We start from the raw sequence: 16,468 nt of genomic DNA on the forward strand, positions 1-16,468 counted from the left end.
GGTTACAGTGATATCATGTTTTCGTGGGGCTTGAGGAAGGTCCACAGGTGGGTATTTTGCTCCAGGCTGGAGGATTTTACAGAGACAAGGGCACTGTAAGTATTGTGCAAAACTACAGAAATAGGAATTATTGTACTGTGTGCAGGATGAGATTATTGAGATTGGGCATGTTATCGACATTGGAGCAATTTACAACCTGGAAGAGTCATGAATATCGGAGTAGGTTTCAAATATACAGCAGGAATATGGGAGGGGTTGAGTTTACAGAAATAGGAAAATTTCTGGGAATTACAAGCATTCAAGACATTGGCTGAAACAATTTAGACAGAAAGGCATGTTTCCTTGCTGTATGACTCTATCACATGACAAGAGGTAGCGTGAGGAGGGAATATAGAACAGAAAGATCCCAGGTTTCAATACCATCTCTTTAAGGGAGGCCTGATTTCCCCTCTGTTGTACTGATCCTCACTAAGAAAGCTCGATCCCTTAAATACAGTCTGCTCTGTTCACTGTGAGTGATCTTACCTCGCAGCAGGATTTACTGAAGGCTCCAGATCTCACTCTGCATCACTCTGGCTGACCAACTGTCTTCAGTGTGGTGATGGACGAGACAGGAAATGGGAATTCCGCTGAGTCAAGAGCATCCTGAGTATCTACAGGAGACAGAGAAACAGACAGAATGGGAAATTAGACTGATGCTGTGAGGGTTACACATGGAGAATGGCACTAAGTTCCTCAGAGATCTGAAAAACCCCAGTCTCCATCCCTGGTCTGTGTTGCCTCATCTCCCTGGAGTGGAGAACTTTGTTGGCTCAGGATCTGGAGTAGCTGAAAAAGGTGCAGTCACCGGCATCAATTAGACCCTCACAGTGACAGATACCACATGGAGAGAGACTGTGTGATAGCACCAGAGTGCAGGAAGGTATCAGGATCAAATCACGGTCAGGAAGAAGGTGCTCTGGGATCAGTACTCAGGGATGAGGGAGCTATCGGTGGACCAGGCAATGGCCTCGTGTTACTCTCACTAGACTGTTCATCCAGAATTTAACGCCGACCAGATATCCTTTCCTAATTTAATGCCAGAGTCAGGGATACCCATCTAACTACTTAATAATACCCTTTCAGTAAGCAAATCTGTTCTAGGCTGCCAGTCTGGCCTACATATGAATCCAGTCCCAGGGCAATGGGATTGATGCTCAAATGCCCACTGTAATGATCTGACAAGCCACTCAGCTCTAAGGCTGGTCGGGGTGGGCATGCGATGCTGGCCAGCCAGAGACAGCAACATCCCATGAGTGATTTAAAATCAACACTGCTGGGAGCAGTGTCCTGGTCAATCATGTCGGTAGGTTTATGGACAGGGCTTTAAACTGACATGGAGGATGCAGGGACATAGTTCAGATGAAAGGAGCTTTCCAAATTCAAAGAGAAAATGTGAAGCCTCGGAACAGCATGGGAATGTGGCTGAAGACAAGCAGAAAAGGAAGGGACAGAGTTTAACTAAAACTGTACATCAATGAATCGGTTTGTTTCAGGACATCGTGGGGAAGAGGAAACTATAATGTTGTTTTGATTTGGAATGGTCAAAGTATCTACAATAAGGTAGTAGACTTGGGACACACAGAAAAATGAGACTTAGTCACCAGACAGACGTGATTACAGGTTGAACAAAAGGTGGAACATAAATATTCAACAGTAAACAACCTTACAGGATCTCAGGCAGAATGGAAAAACAAGATTGGAACCCTGACAGTACTGGATAACAAAGGTATTACAGAGAAAGCATTTGGTCTCAGATTATGCAGCTGAATCAGCCTGAATGCAAATTCTGTGTGCTATGTGTCAAAAACACAAGCAGGAGAACAGACACACACACAGGACACACACCCACACATGCACCCACACACACACACATGCAGCCACACACACACGCATGCACCCACACACGCAGACACACACACACACATACACACACACACATGAATGCACCCACACACGCAGACACACACACACACAGGACACACACCCACACATGCACCCACACACACACACATGCATCCACACACACACGCATGCACCCACACACGCAGACACACACACACACACACACACACACACACACACACACACACACACACACACACACGCCCCCCCCCCACACACACACTGATTCCGGGTTCTCACCCAAAACAATTACTTACCAGGAAACCAATATTCCCATCCAAACCATTTATCCAAATGACAAACAGCATGGGACCCACTCCACCGCTGGTCACATGCGTCCAGTCAGAAAAACAACATGTCTCCCATCACCCTCTGTCTCCTAATATCAAGGCAATTTTTGTATCCAGTTCACTAGCTCCTCCTGAATGCCATATGCTTTTACACTGATCTGAGCTTATTACCCAGTTTACCAGACAGAACATAGAACACAGAACAGTTCAGCACAAGACCCTTCAGCCATGATTTCATGCCAACCTTTTATCCGACTGTAAGATCAAACTAGCCTACATACCCTTCATTTTACTATTGTCCATGTATCTGTCCAAAAGTCTATTAAATGTCCCGAATGTGTCTAATTTTACTACCACCATTGGCAGTCCACCTAACCACCTACCATTCTCTATCCTCTTATCCATCCTCCATTCACCTTAAAATTATGCCGCCTTGTAATAGCCATTTATGCCATAGGAGAAAATGTACCTCACTATTCACTCACTCTGTGCATCTCATCACCCTGTTCACCTCTACCAAGACACCCCACCCCCCTCTTCTCTCCAATGAGAAAAGCCTTATCTCCCTCAAACTTTCTCCATAAGAAATGCCCTCCATTACAGGCAGCATTCTGATAAATCTCCAGTGTCCGCTCTCTAAAACTTGCACACCCTTCCTGTAAAGATGGGATGAGAACTGAACATAATATTCCAAGTGTGGTCTCACCAGGTCGCTATAAAGATGCAGTAAAATCTCACGGCTCTTGAAATCAATCCCCTTGCTAAGGAAAGCCAACACAACATATGACTTTTTAACAACCCTATCAACGTGCGTGGCAACTTGAGGGATCTATGGACATGGACGCCATGAGCTCTCTTTTCCTCCGCAATGCCAAGTATTCTGCCTTTCACCCTGTATTCTATATTCAGGTTCAACCTTCCAGAATGAATTACTTCAGACTTTTCCAGATTGAACTCCATCTGCCACTTCCAGCCCAGCTCTGTGTCCTGTCAATGTCCCATTGCAACCTACAACAGCAGTCCACATTACACAGGACTCCACCAACCTTAGTGTGATTGGCAAACTTACTAACCCACTCTCCAACATCCACATCCAAGTCATTTATAAAAATCACAGAGAGCAGAGTCCCGGAGCTGATTGTTACAGAACACCACTGGTCACTGAGCTCCAGGCTCAATACTGTCCATCTGCTGCCACACTCTGTCTTCTCTGGGCCATCCAATCCTGCATCCAGATTTCCCTGCATCCCAATCCTCCTTCCTTTCTGAATGAGCCATCAACGTATTCTGTCATATCCTCAAAGAACTCAATAAGGTTTGTGAGGCATGACCTGCCCCTCACAAACCCATGTTGTCTCTTATTTAACTATGGCTTTCCAAGTAGTCATAAATCCTTTATTTCGAGTCCTTGCCAATAATCTGCACACCACAGACATTAGACAAAATCTGTAATTTCCAGAATTCTACCTCCGTAATATGGTCCAGACGCTACAAATCTTCTCTCCTCTGCCATGTTCCCCAGAAGGGCACTGGAGGGTGGTGGGGATTACAGAGTCAGGGAGGGATATCAGGACAGGAGGATTTTGCAGACATTAGGAGGGTTGCAATGCCAAAAGGAGGCTTCAGTAATTGTGAGGTTTCATGGTGATGAAGGCATTTGAGGAGGGAGGGAGGGAGGATTGTAGGGAAATGAGAGCTTTCAGACTTTAGGTGTTTTGTTAGGACTGCAAGAGGTTACCGAGTTGGGGAGGGTGTAAGCACTGGTGGATATGACATAAACATGTGGTTTTCGTTGCAATGGCAGGAAGAGGATTCAGGAAGCTGGAGTGTATGGGGTCTGAACGAGGTTACACAAATGGGAAGAGTTGACAGGAGTGCAGGTGTTTACAGAGACAGCAATGGTCTGATCTGGAGCAGAGGATCCAGATTGGGAGGGATGTGGGGACTGGAGGTGGTTTCACAGGGAGGGAGGACCATAGACCCACAGGAGGTTACAGAAATGTGGAGTGCTCGAGGGCTGACGGGGGTTCATGGAGATGGGAATGTTGAGAGCGATAGAGAAGTTTACAGGGATAAGGATGTTTGTAGGCCAGGGCTGGATCACAGACAGGGAGTGTTTTAGGGAGCTGAGCAGATTACAGAGATAAAGAGGTTTGTATCAACTGGCAGAACAAACAGAGATATGGAGGGTCATCGTGACTGAAGATGTTTATAGATATAGGAAGGCTTAGGTTCTAGGGGTTATTTATACACGTAGGCTGTGGAATCTGGATTGTTTTTTGAGAGATTGGGTAGCACGTTTGGTTGGAGACAGTTTCACAGATAAGGGAGCATAGCACAAACAGAAGGAAGTTCGTGCGGTAGGAAGGGTGCGAGTGGACAGTGACGTTTCCACAAATGGGGATAAGAGCTGGAGAAGATTATGGAGATGAGTAAATGTTTGGAGATACAGGAGGAGCTTACATTGACAGGGTGGGTGATAGTGACGGGAGGATGTTACATTGTTAATGAGTCTTGTAGGAACAGGACTGGGAGGGGCACAGGCATTGGAGTGGGATCTACAGATCGGGAGTGTTGCAGGGACCTGAGAGGATAACACACATAGGGATGATGTTAGGGTCTCCACAGACTGATGGCGTTTTCGGGACTGGAAGAGGTTTGGACGATAGGGAGGGCTGTAAGAGCTGCAGGAGCTTTTGGAGAGTTGAAGAGTTGGAGCAGTTCACAGAGGGAGGGTTCTCCGACAGGAGTAGGTCACAGATAGTGAGGATTGTGTGGTCTGATAAAGTTAAAGAGAGGGGAGTTTTCGGGACTGGAAGATATTACACTGTCAGGGACAGTTGAAGAGACTGTAGCAAAAAATGCATGGAGAAGGTTATACAGATAGGGAGGCGAGTAGGGACTGGAGGTGAATACACAGACATGGAGGGTTGTATTGTTAGACGGAGCTTAGAGGGATAGGGACTGGTGTAGGGATTTACACAGATAGGGAAGGTTGTGTTTTTGGAGAAAGTTACACTGATACAGACAGTGTTAGGGAGTGTTTAATGGACTACAGAGGAGCTCAGAGAGAATGTATTATGGGGAGTGGAGGAGATTACAGACACAGAGATGGCTGTCGGGTTGAAAAGAGCTTTTCCAGATCCTCAGTGCTGTAAGTCTGGAGGGAGGTTACAATAATAAGGGTTACCTGCACAATGACTTTTTTCATATAGAGAAAGTCTCAGAACGGGATTGTCAAAAGGAAGTATAGACAGTCCAGATGAGTTTACAGAGAGATAAAGGTTTTTGGGTTTTCAGGATGGAACAGTGATTGGGAGTGATGTAACGAATGGCAACAGTTATAGGGATTGTTCTAAAAGCAGGAAGAGGGGACAGTCATATCGATCATGGTAAGGACTGGGGAAGCTTACATCAGCAAGGAATGTTTTAGAAACTGTTGGAGATTACACATATAAGGAGAGTATTGGGGATGAGCTGAAAATGTGTTGCTGGAAAAGCGCAGCAGGTCAGGCAGCATCCAAGGAACAGGACAATCGACGTTTCGGGCATCAGCCCTTCTTCAGGAAATGATTTTCAGCTCTGATCTCCAGCATCTGCAGTCCTCACTTTCTCCTCGAGTATTGGGGATGAGGCAAGGTTCAAGAGACAGGGATGGTTGACAGGACTGGACAATAAACTGAATAGAATCTCCACAGTCTGGAAATAGGCCATTCGGCCCAACGAGTCCACACCAACCCTCTAAAGAGCATCCTAACCAGACCCATCCCTCTCCCTGTCCAATAAACCCTGCATTCCTCATGGTGAATTCACCTAACACACACTTGCCTGAATACTACAGTCAATTTATGATGGCACATCCACGTATCATGCAAATGTTGGACTATGACAGGAAACCAGAGGACCCGGAAGAAACCCACACAGTCGGGGGGGAGAACATGCAAAGTCCACACAGACAGTCGGCCAAGGCTGGAATTGAAGCCAGGTTCCAGGCACAGTGAGGCTGATTATACAGAGCACTCCAGAGATTGGACGAGGTCACAAAGTTCACAAGGGTTTTTTGGAACAGGAGGAAAATATAGTCAGGAACAGGAGAAGCTTTATAGATGGTGTCCATGAGAGGGACTGGAGGAGGTTAACCCAATAGGGAGGGTTGTGCATTCTCTCGACAATTAGAGGTAGGGACGGTTGGGGAGACTGGATGAAGTTAGTCATACTCAGAGTTGTACACACTCTGAGTAATGGCAGATGGACTTTACTTCTGATCACTGTGAGGTAATGCACTATGGGAAGTCTCATAAGCGAAGGATATACATCATGAAGAGTAGGTCCTCCTGGAGAACTGAGAAACACCGGGACCTTGGTGGGCAAGTCCCTGGATGTCTCAAGGTGTCAGCACAGGTTGACAGGGTGGGGAAGGCACCTGAACTGGGAGCAGGAGGGGGACCCACATCCTGATGGGGCGAATTGGTAGAGCTGCTTGAGAGGATATAATCTAATCTGGCAGGGTGTTGGACCTTAAACAGTCATAAGGCCAGAAAGAAGATTGAGGTTGGTGCACAAGTTAAAGACAGCAATTTCAACTGAAAAGGCAGGCAAGAACAGAGCAGGAAATGGGGGAGGGGGAACTGATGATTAAAATCCATTTATTTCAATGCAAGGGGCCTGACAGCTAAGGAAGTTGAACTCAGGGCATAGATTGGAACATGGGACTGGGATATTATAGTTATCACAGAAACACTGCTGAGGGAGGGACAGGACTGGCAGCTCATTGTTTCAAGGTAGAGATGCTACAGGAAGCATCGAAGGGGAGGCAAGAGAGGACGCGTGGTGGTGGGTTTTCATTGCATGAATCATTACATCAGTACCTAGAGAGGATATTCCTGTGGGATCACCCAGCGACTCTATGTTAGTGGAACTGAGAAATAAGAATGGGTCATCACTCTGACACGATTGTCCTCCTGACCCCGAATAATCAGTGGCAGACTGAGGAACAAACATATCAAGAGATCTCAAATATCAATCATAATAATAGGCCTGTTATGGTTGGGTTTTTTAAACTTTCCAAACCTAGACTGGGACTGCCAGTGTTCAGTATTTGCAAGGGAGGAATTTGGTAATTGTGTTCCAGAAAACTCCCAATCAATATGTAAATGGCCTGAAAAGAGAAAGGGGCAAAACCTGACCTCCCCTTGGGAAACAAGGTAGGAAAAGGGACTGAGGTGTGAGTGGGAAAGCATTTTGCCAAAGTGACTAAAGTCTATAAGTTTGAAAATAGCGATGGAAAAGGACAGGGTTGGTCCACAGGTTCAAGTTATAAAATGGGGCCAGGAATATTAGCCAGGAACTCTCAAAAGGTGATTGGGGAGTCTATTTGCAGGGAATGGGAAATCTGGCAAGTGAGAATATTTTAAAAATGAGATACATTGAGCAATCACCACCTGTTCGTGTGCAGGTCAATGCTGACAGCATTAGGAAACACTGGCTGTCTACTGAGGGCCTGTTCAAGGAAAAGGGGGCATATGTCAGGTATAGCCAGCTGGATCAAGGGGATCCCTGAGGATCACAGGGGCTGTAGGAATACACTTTGGGTAGAAATCAGGAATGCAGAAAGTGTACATGCATTAGCCTTGGCATAGAATGATAAGGAGAATCCAAAAGTGATTGTCTAAATATATTGATTAAAAGAGTAACTCGAGACAAAATAGTGTCCCTTTAAGATCAATGAGACCATTGTGGAACAGCAGGATATGGGTAAGACCTGAAACACATTTTTCCCTCCAGAACATACTGTGGACAAAGACTGGGGAACTCAGGGAACAAGAGTAATACATTAGACCACATTTGGAGTTCTCTGCAATTCCAGTCTCCCTGCTATAGGAAGGATGGTGTGAAATTTGAAAGTGTTCAGAAAAGATTTACAAGATGTTCCCAGGGTTGTTGCTGAATAAGCTGGGGTTATTTTCCCTGGAGCATCTGAGATTGAGGGGTGACCTGACAGAGGTTTATATAAACATGAGGTGTATGGATTTGGTCAACATTCAAGGTATTTTCCCAGGGGTTGGAGAGTCCAAAACTAGAGGGCATAGGTTTAAGGTTAAAGGGGAAAGGTTTAAAAGTCACTGAAGGGACAGCTTTTTTATGCACACAGAGCTGAGAGAGAAAGTAGCAGATACTGATATTATGACAACATTTAAGAGATATTTGGATGGGTATATGAATAATAAGGGTTTAGAAATACATGGCCCAAATACTGGTAAATGGGATGGATTTATTTACATCTTCTGGTCAGCATCGACGAGTTGGACCGAAGGGTCTGTTTCCATGCTGTACATCTCTGTGACTTGAAAAGAGTGCATGTTATAGAAGGTTTTAAAACACAAAGCTATGGAAAAACCCAGGACCTGATTAAGTGTATCACAGAACATTGTGGAGCCCCGAGCAAAGATATTTGTGCCATTGATAGCCATGTGTGATGTGCTGGAAAGGCTGGAGGTAGGCTTAGTGGTCAGTGAAGACGTTGTAATCGAGGATAAAGGGAATGGCCCTCAGGACAACTCCACACAACCCTGTCACGGTAGACGCTGCAAGACGTGTCAGATTGTGGACATATATACCACTATTACGTTTGGGAAAACCTCCCACCTTGTACATGGCAAAATGCTGTCCCTTAAAGTTCAATGAGACCACTGATGTGTGGAACAGCAGGATATGTCTAAGGCCGTGAACACATTTTTTACTCCAGAACTTACTGTGGACAAAGACTGGGGAACTCAGGGAACAAGAGTAATATGTTAGACCACATTTGGAGTTCTCTGCAATTCCAGTATCCCCGCTATAGGAAAGATGTTGTGAAAGTTGAAAGTGCTCAGAAAAGATTGAAAGTACTCATGTGACTCAGCCAACGTTGTCTATCTTATACATTGTAGGCAAGGATGCCCGGAGGCATGGTACATTGGGGAAACCGAACAAAGGCTACGACAATGGATGAATAGGCACCGCACAACAATAAACAGACAGGAGGGTTCCCTCCCAGTTGGGGAACATTTCAGTGGTCCAGGACATTCAGCCTCGGACCTTCGGGTGACCATCCTCCAAGGTGGACTTCGGGACAGGCAGCAGAGAAAAGTGGCCGAGCAGAGGCTGATAGCTAAGTTCGGTACCCATAGGGAGGGCCTCAAACGGGACCTTGGGTTCATTTCACATTACAGGTGATCACCATTGCACTACACACACACACAGATATTCCTACACACACACACTCTCACATACACACGGACACAGGTACACACAGACGGGCACACAGACACCCACACACACCCTTATAGACACACACACTCCCACACTCACACATGCAATCCCTCACAGACTTAAGACACTCTGCAACCACTACACACACACTTTCTCACACTCACAACCCCCACCCCAGACAGACACACACAGACAGACAAAGACCCACAGACACACATATATTTTGTGGGGTGAATTTGTACTTGCAGGATTACATTGTACTTTGCTCAAAAACTGCATGCATTCATGTAGAACTCTGAGCTCAAAAACTGCATGAATTTCCGTCAAACTCTTATCTCACTTTTTAGATTAGAATCAATCTAAATATCAGGGCCTAGACAGAGAACACAGGGGTCTAATACCTTCAACATATTGTCTAGCTGTCACCATTGTTAACAGCTAACCCGAGAATGCAACTTTTAAAAAAATGTTTTGTGATTTACTCATGAAAGAAGTGAAACTATCACTGTATTCTAAACGATGAAAGGCTTAACAGACAATCAATTATTCAATGTATAATGTCAGTTACATCACACTAAATTTTTGCTATAAATTCTGTGTTACGATCGAGCTCCCCACTATCACCTGATGAAGGTGCGTTGTTCTGAAAGCTAGTGTGCTTCCAATTAAACCTGTTGGACTATAACCTGGTGTTGTGTGATTTTTAACTCTCTTCAATAAGGTAGATTGATTTGTGACACAGAGTTAAAGAAATTTAGACACCAGAGAGACGTGGTTACAGGGCGAAGGTGAGCATAAATATTGGAAACTGAGGAAAATGGGTAACGCTAACAATAATGGATAACAATGGCAGTACAGAGAAATCATTTGACCTCAGATCATGAATTAGAGTCAGTCTGAATGTAAATTCTGGCTACTACTTGCCAAGGACACAAGCAGCAGAACAGTTTTAGCCACCGAACAGCATTCCATTGCTCATCACTGCATTAAACAGGAACTCATAGGTATTTTTTAACAAACACTTGGTGATAATTTTGGGAAACTTCAATATTCCCATCATCTGGGACAGTCACACTAACAACAGCGATATTGGAAGAGTAGTTTAGAGAATTTTTTTTTCAGTGTTTGTTTGAATAACAAATTGTGCAACTGGCAAGGGACGTAACTATCTCAGAGCGACCGTTGTGTGATGAAACTTAGTGAATGAGTAATGTCACCTGGAGAGATCCTTCGGGAAATTGTGGTAAAGTGCAGTTTAAAGAAATATAAAGTTTTAAAGTGAATCACAGAAAGGACATGCTACAACTAGAAACAAAAACAGCCAATGACATGGGTTTGAGATGAGAACTGACCAAGGTAAAGAGGCGAAATAGACTGAAATCTGTGCCTATAAATGAACAGTGGAAAACATTTAAAAGAACAGTGTAAATCACTCAACAAAAGAACATTCCACTGAAACAGACAAAACCTCAGCAAGAAATTCCCACCGGCCTCTCACTCAGGACAAAATGTATCATATTAGATTATGAGGCTTAGAAGATCACCAAAAACTACTTAAAATCCTGAAGTGAGAGAGTGTTTTAGGAGTAAGTGTTAAAGGGATTGCAAAGGGTCTGCTAGCAGAAGTTGGGCAGTAGGAAGGGGAATCAGTGTCAGGGTTTAATGTCACAAAAGGAACAGGGAGAGGTGAAGGTGCCGGAGGTGGTAAGAGTGTTGCTGAGAGTGGTCAGGGCCTGAACGATGTTACAAAACCAGTACGGATTGCTGCAGCTGGAGGGGTTTGCAGAGGTAGAGAGGGACACATGTATTTTTATTTATTCATTCATGGGATATGGGTGTCACTGTTAATTACCCAGAGGACAGCTCAGAGTCAGCCATATTGCAGTGGGTCTGGAGTCACATGTTAGCCAGGTCAGGTTAAAATGTCAGATGGTCTACTCAAAAGGAGATCAGGGAACCAGATGAGTTCTTCCCACTGATCCACAACACTTTTATGGTGACCTGACCAATGTCTTGTACAGATACAACATGACATCACAACTCCTACTCTCAATGCTCTCCCCAATGGAGGTAACCATCCCAAACGTCAACTTCACCAGCCTGTCTACCTGTGACACCACTTTCAAAGAACTGTGTACCTGCATCCCTGGGTCACTGACTGACAACACTACCCAGGGCCCGAACATTAACTGTACAAGTCCTACCCTGGTTTGTTTCACCAAAATGGAACACTTCACATTTATCTAATTAAACGCCATCAGCTATTCTTCAGCTCACTATTTCAGAGTATTGTTCATCCTGTTGTATCACAGACAACCTTCATCACTGTCCAGTTTACCACCAATTTCAGTGTTACTCAAAAAACTTACTTAACTTACTTCACAATATTCCCATCCAAACCATTTATCCAAATGACAAACAGCAGGGGACCCACTCCACCGCTGGTCACATGTCTCCAGTCAGAAAAACAACATGTCTCCCACCACCCTCTGCCTCCTACCATCAAGCCCAATTTTCTGTCCAGTTGACAAACTCCCCCTGAACGCCATGACCTTTTACACTGATCTGAACTTATTACCCAGCTTACCATATGTCACGTAGAACACAGAACAGTACAGAACAAGACCCTTCGGCCATGATGATATGCCAATCTTTTCTCCGACCATAAGATCAAAAATAAAACTGGCAGATAGAGTTTAATTCAGATAAATGCGAGGTGCTGCATTTTGGGAAAGCAAATGTTAGCAGGACTTACACACTTAATGGTAAGGTCCTAGGGTGTGTTGCTGAACCAAGAGACCTTCAGGTGCAGGTTCATAGCTCCTTGAAAGTGGAGTTGCAGGTAGATAGGATAGTGAAGAAGGCATTTGTTATGCTTTCCTTTATTGGTCAGAGTATTGAGTACAGGAGTTGGGAGGTCATGTTGCGGCTGTACAGGACATTGGTTAGGCCACTGTTGGAATATTGTGAGCAATTTTGGTTTCCTTATTATCGGTAAGATGTTGGGAAACTTGAAAGGCTTCAGAAAAGATTTACAAGGATGTTGCCAGGGCTGGAGGATTTGAGCACGAGGGAGAGGCTGAACAGGCTGGTACTGTTTTCTTTGGAGCGTCGGAGGCTGAGGGGTGACCGTATAGAGGTTTACAAAATTATGAGGGGCATGGATATGGTAAATAGACAAAGTCTTTTCCCTGGGGTTGGGGTGTCCAGAACTAGAGGGCATAGGTTATAGATGAAAGGGGATAGATATAAAAGAGACGTAAGGGACAACTTTTTCATGCAGAGGGTAGTATGTGTATGGAATGAGCTGCAAGAGGAAGTGGTGGAGACTGGTACAATTACAACATTTAAGAGGTATTTGTTTGGGTATTTGAATAGTAGCGATTTGGAGGGATATGTACCGGATGCTGGCAGGTGGGACTAGATTGGGTTGGGATGTCTGGTCGGCATGGACAGGTTGGACTGAAGTGTCTGTTTCCATGTTGTACATCTCTAGGACTCTAACTTCCATACCATTCATTTTATTATCATCCATGTGCCTATCCAGAAGTATACTAAATGTCCCTAATACATCTAATTTTACCGCCACCGCTGGCAGTGCATCCCACTCAGCCACCACTCTGTATATAACGAACCTACCTCTGAAATCCCCTCTTAAACATCCACTAATCACCCGAAAATTATACCCCCTTATAATAACTATTTATATGAGGGTAAAAAATATCTCTCTCTATTCAATCTATCTATGACTCTCATCACCTTGTTCACCTCTGTCAAGTCACCCCTCACCCTTCTTCACTCCAATGAGAAAAGCCTTAGCTCCCTCAACCTTTCTTCATAAGACATGCCCTCCAGTACAGGCAGCAACCTGGTAAATCGCCTCTTTATACTCTCTAAAGCTTCCGCATCCTTCGTGCAATGAAGGGACCAAAACTGAACGCAATATTCCAAGTGGGGTCGAACTAGGTCTCTTTAGAGCTGCAGCATAACCTCACGGCTTTAAAACTCAATCCCCAAGCAAATGAAATCCCACACAATATATTGCTTCTGAACAAGCCAATCAGCTTGGGTGGCTACTTTGAGGGATCTATGGACTTGGTACCCAAGATCCCTCTGTTCCTCCACACTGCCAAAGATCCTACCTTTAACTCTGCATTCTGCATTCAAATTCAATCTTCAAAATGAATGACTTCACACTTTTCCAAGATTGAACTCCATCTGCCACTTCTCAGCCAAACTCTGCATCCTGTCAATGTTCCGTTGCAACCTACAACAGCCCTCCACACTATCAACCACTCCACCAACCTTCGTGTCATTGGGAAACTTACTAAAGCCTCTTTCAATCACACATCCAAGTCATTCATAAACTCACAAACAGCAGAGGTCCTGTAACCACTCCCTGCAGAAAACCACTGGTCACTGAGCTCCAGGATGAATGCTTTCCATCTATCATCACCCTCTCTCTTCTGTTTACCAGTAATCCTGTATCCCGACAGACAGGTTTCACTGTACCCCATGCCTCCGTACTTTCTGAATGAGCCATAAAGATGTTTTGTCACATTCTCAAAAGATTCGATAAGACTTGTAAGGCATGACCTGCCCCTGACAAAACCATGCTGACTATCGCTAATCAAACTATGGTTTACCAAGGAATAATAAATCCTCTCTCCCAGAGTCCTCTCCAATAATCTGCACACCACAGACATAAGACTGACAGGTGTGCAATTCCCAGGATTACCCCTATTCCCTTTCCTGAACAAGGGAATAATATTTTCCTGCCGCCAATCATCCGGTCCGACTCCAGTGGACAGTGAGGCTGCAAAGGTCATCACCAGGTGCTCATTAATCTACTCCATTGGTTCCTGTCGTAACTTTGGACGTATCCAGTCTGGTTTAGTGACTTATATATCCTTATATTTTACAAAATTCTCAGCACACCCTCCTTCTTAACATCCACCTGTTCACGTACATCAGCCTGTTTCACGCTGTCCTCACAAACGACAAGACACTTCTCAGCAGTGAATACTGAGGCATAGTATTCATTAAGGACTTCCCCTACCTCCTGTGACTCCAGGCACAAGTTCCTTCCACTATACCAGATTGGCCTTATCCTCACTCTGGCCTTGCTCTTGTTCCTCGTATAAATGGAGAATGCCTCACGGTTTTCCTTAATCCTTCCCAACAATGCTTTTTCATGCACCCTTCTAGTTGCCCTAAGTCCATCTTTTGGTTCTTTCCTGGTACCTTCAGAGAATCCCTACAATGTGGAAACGGGCCATTTGGCCCAACACCTCCATATTAACCCTCCAAACAGTATCCAACCCACCCCCATTCCCCCACCCTATTACTCTCCATTTGCCCTGACTAATGCCCCAAACCTACCCATCCCTGAACACTATGGGTAATTTAGCATGGCTAAGCCACCAAACTGGCACATCTTTGGGCTGTGGGGGGGAAACTGGAGCACTTGGAGGAAACCCACAGGGAGAATGTGCAAACACCGCACAGACAGTCGCCTGAGGCTGTAATCGAAATGGAGTCCGTGGTGCTATGAGGTAGCAGTGTTAACTACTGAGACACCATGCCATCCGATGTAACTCTCTGGAGCCCTGTCTGATCCTTGCTTCCGCAACCTTAAGTAAACTTCCTTCTTCCTCTTGATTAGATGCTAAAGTCCACGTGGACAATGTTGACTGCTCTGCCTTCATCTATCCTTGGCCACCTCCTCGAAGAGTCAATCCAGTTTGTGAAACGTGGTTTTCCACTCACAAAGCCATGCTGACCATCTCAAATCAGCCCTTGCCTTTGTAAATGTAAGGATCTCTTTTCTCTCAGAATCTCCTCCAACAACGTCCCCATCACTGTTCTCACGGGGCTGTAATTTCCTGGCTTTTCCCTGCAGTCCTTCAGTGATGGAACAGCATTAGCCAACCTCCAGTCTTCTAACATCTCACTGTGTCTGTTGATAATATACATATCTCTATAAGGGATACTGCAATCTCTTCCCTAGCTTCCCACAATATTCTAGGATTGACCTAATGAGCTACTGAGGATTGATCTAGCTTTATTTGTTTTAAGATTCCAGCACTTTCTCTTCTCTGTTGAGGATTCTTTCCAAGACATCACTATTTATTTCCCCAAGTTCCTGAGCTTCCATGTCTTTCTCCACAGTAAATACTGACAAGATTATTTCGTCTAATATCTCATCCATCTCCTCTGGTTCCACACATAGGCGACCTTATGATCTTTAAGGAGCCCTATTCTCTCCCAAGTTACTCTTTAGCCCTTATTGAAACTTGCATAATAGGCTTCTGATAATTCAAATACACCATATATCCTATACCAGTACACCTCTCCTACACCCTTACAATTCTGCCATTTATATTGACACCAACAAATTCAATCCAACAGGCTCGTTGCTGTATCAGTCGGCATGGAGACCACTGTCACACACAGTTACTGTACTGCCCTTGCCATAAGTACATTCAGTGTCCTGACTGTAACCATATTGACATTCCCATCACTGTCTGGTGCCTACAAATGAATTCCTGATAACAGTTGCTGCTGTTTGCTTCTTCTCAGCTCCACTTTTGATATTCAGATCGACATGACTGTCTCATTAATGCATTAAACTCAAGCTTCCTACATAACTTGTTGACTTTTTGCCTTGTCTGCATATCGGGACTAGATTGGGCTGGCATATCTGCACAGCGGTTGGACCGAAGGGTCGGTTTCAATGCTGTACATCTCTCTGCTCTATGGCTCTATCCAAACAACCCTTCAGTATTCACTTCCCAGCGATGGTCATTCTGCAGCTACATCTCCGGAATGACAGTTCCATCATATCTGTTCACTGTCATTCCATCTTCCTTATGGCGAATACAGGGAGTCATTCCTCAGTAGTGGGGGGGTTGAACAGATGCGTAGAGGTTATAGAGATAGGGAGGCTTACTGGGGCTCGAGGATGTTAAGAGCTAAACAGA

General features: G+C 44.7%; 1 long non-coding RNA gene across 2 annotated transcripts in view; it reads right to left on the reverse strand.

Annotated features, from left to right (window-relative positions):
* Positions 1-533: 533 nt before the first annotated feature.
* The window catches only part of LOC140479388 (uncharacterized), a 74,715-nt gene continuing 58,780 nt past the window's right edge, over positions 534-16,468 (reverse strand). For both annotated transcript variants that reach the window (XR_011961013.1, XR_011961014.1), the window contains one exon: positions 534-653. This is a non-coding gene — a long non-coding RNA (uncharacterized lncRNA). The remainder of the gene's footprint in view (positions 654-16,468) is intronic.

This window comes from Chiloscyllium punctatum, chromosome 7, assembly GCF_047496795.1.
Source record: "Chiloscyllium punctatum isolate Juve2018m chromosome 7, sChiPun1.3, whole genome shotgun sequence".
Taxonomy (NCBI): Eukaryota; Metazoa; Chordata; class Chondrichthyes; order Orectolobiformes; family Hemiscylliidae; genus Chiloscyllium; species Chiloscyllium punctatum.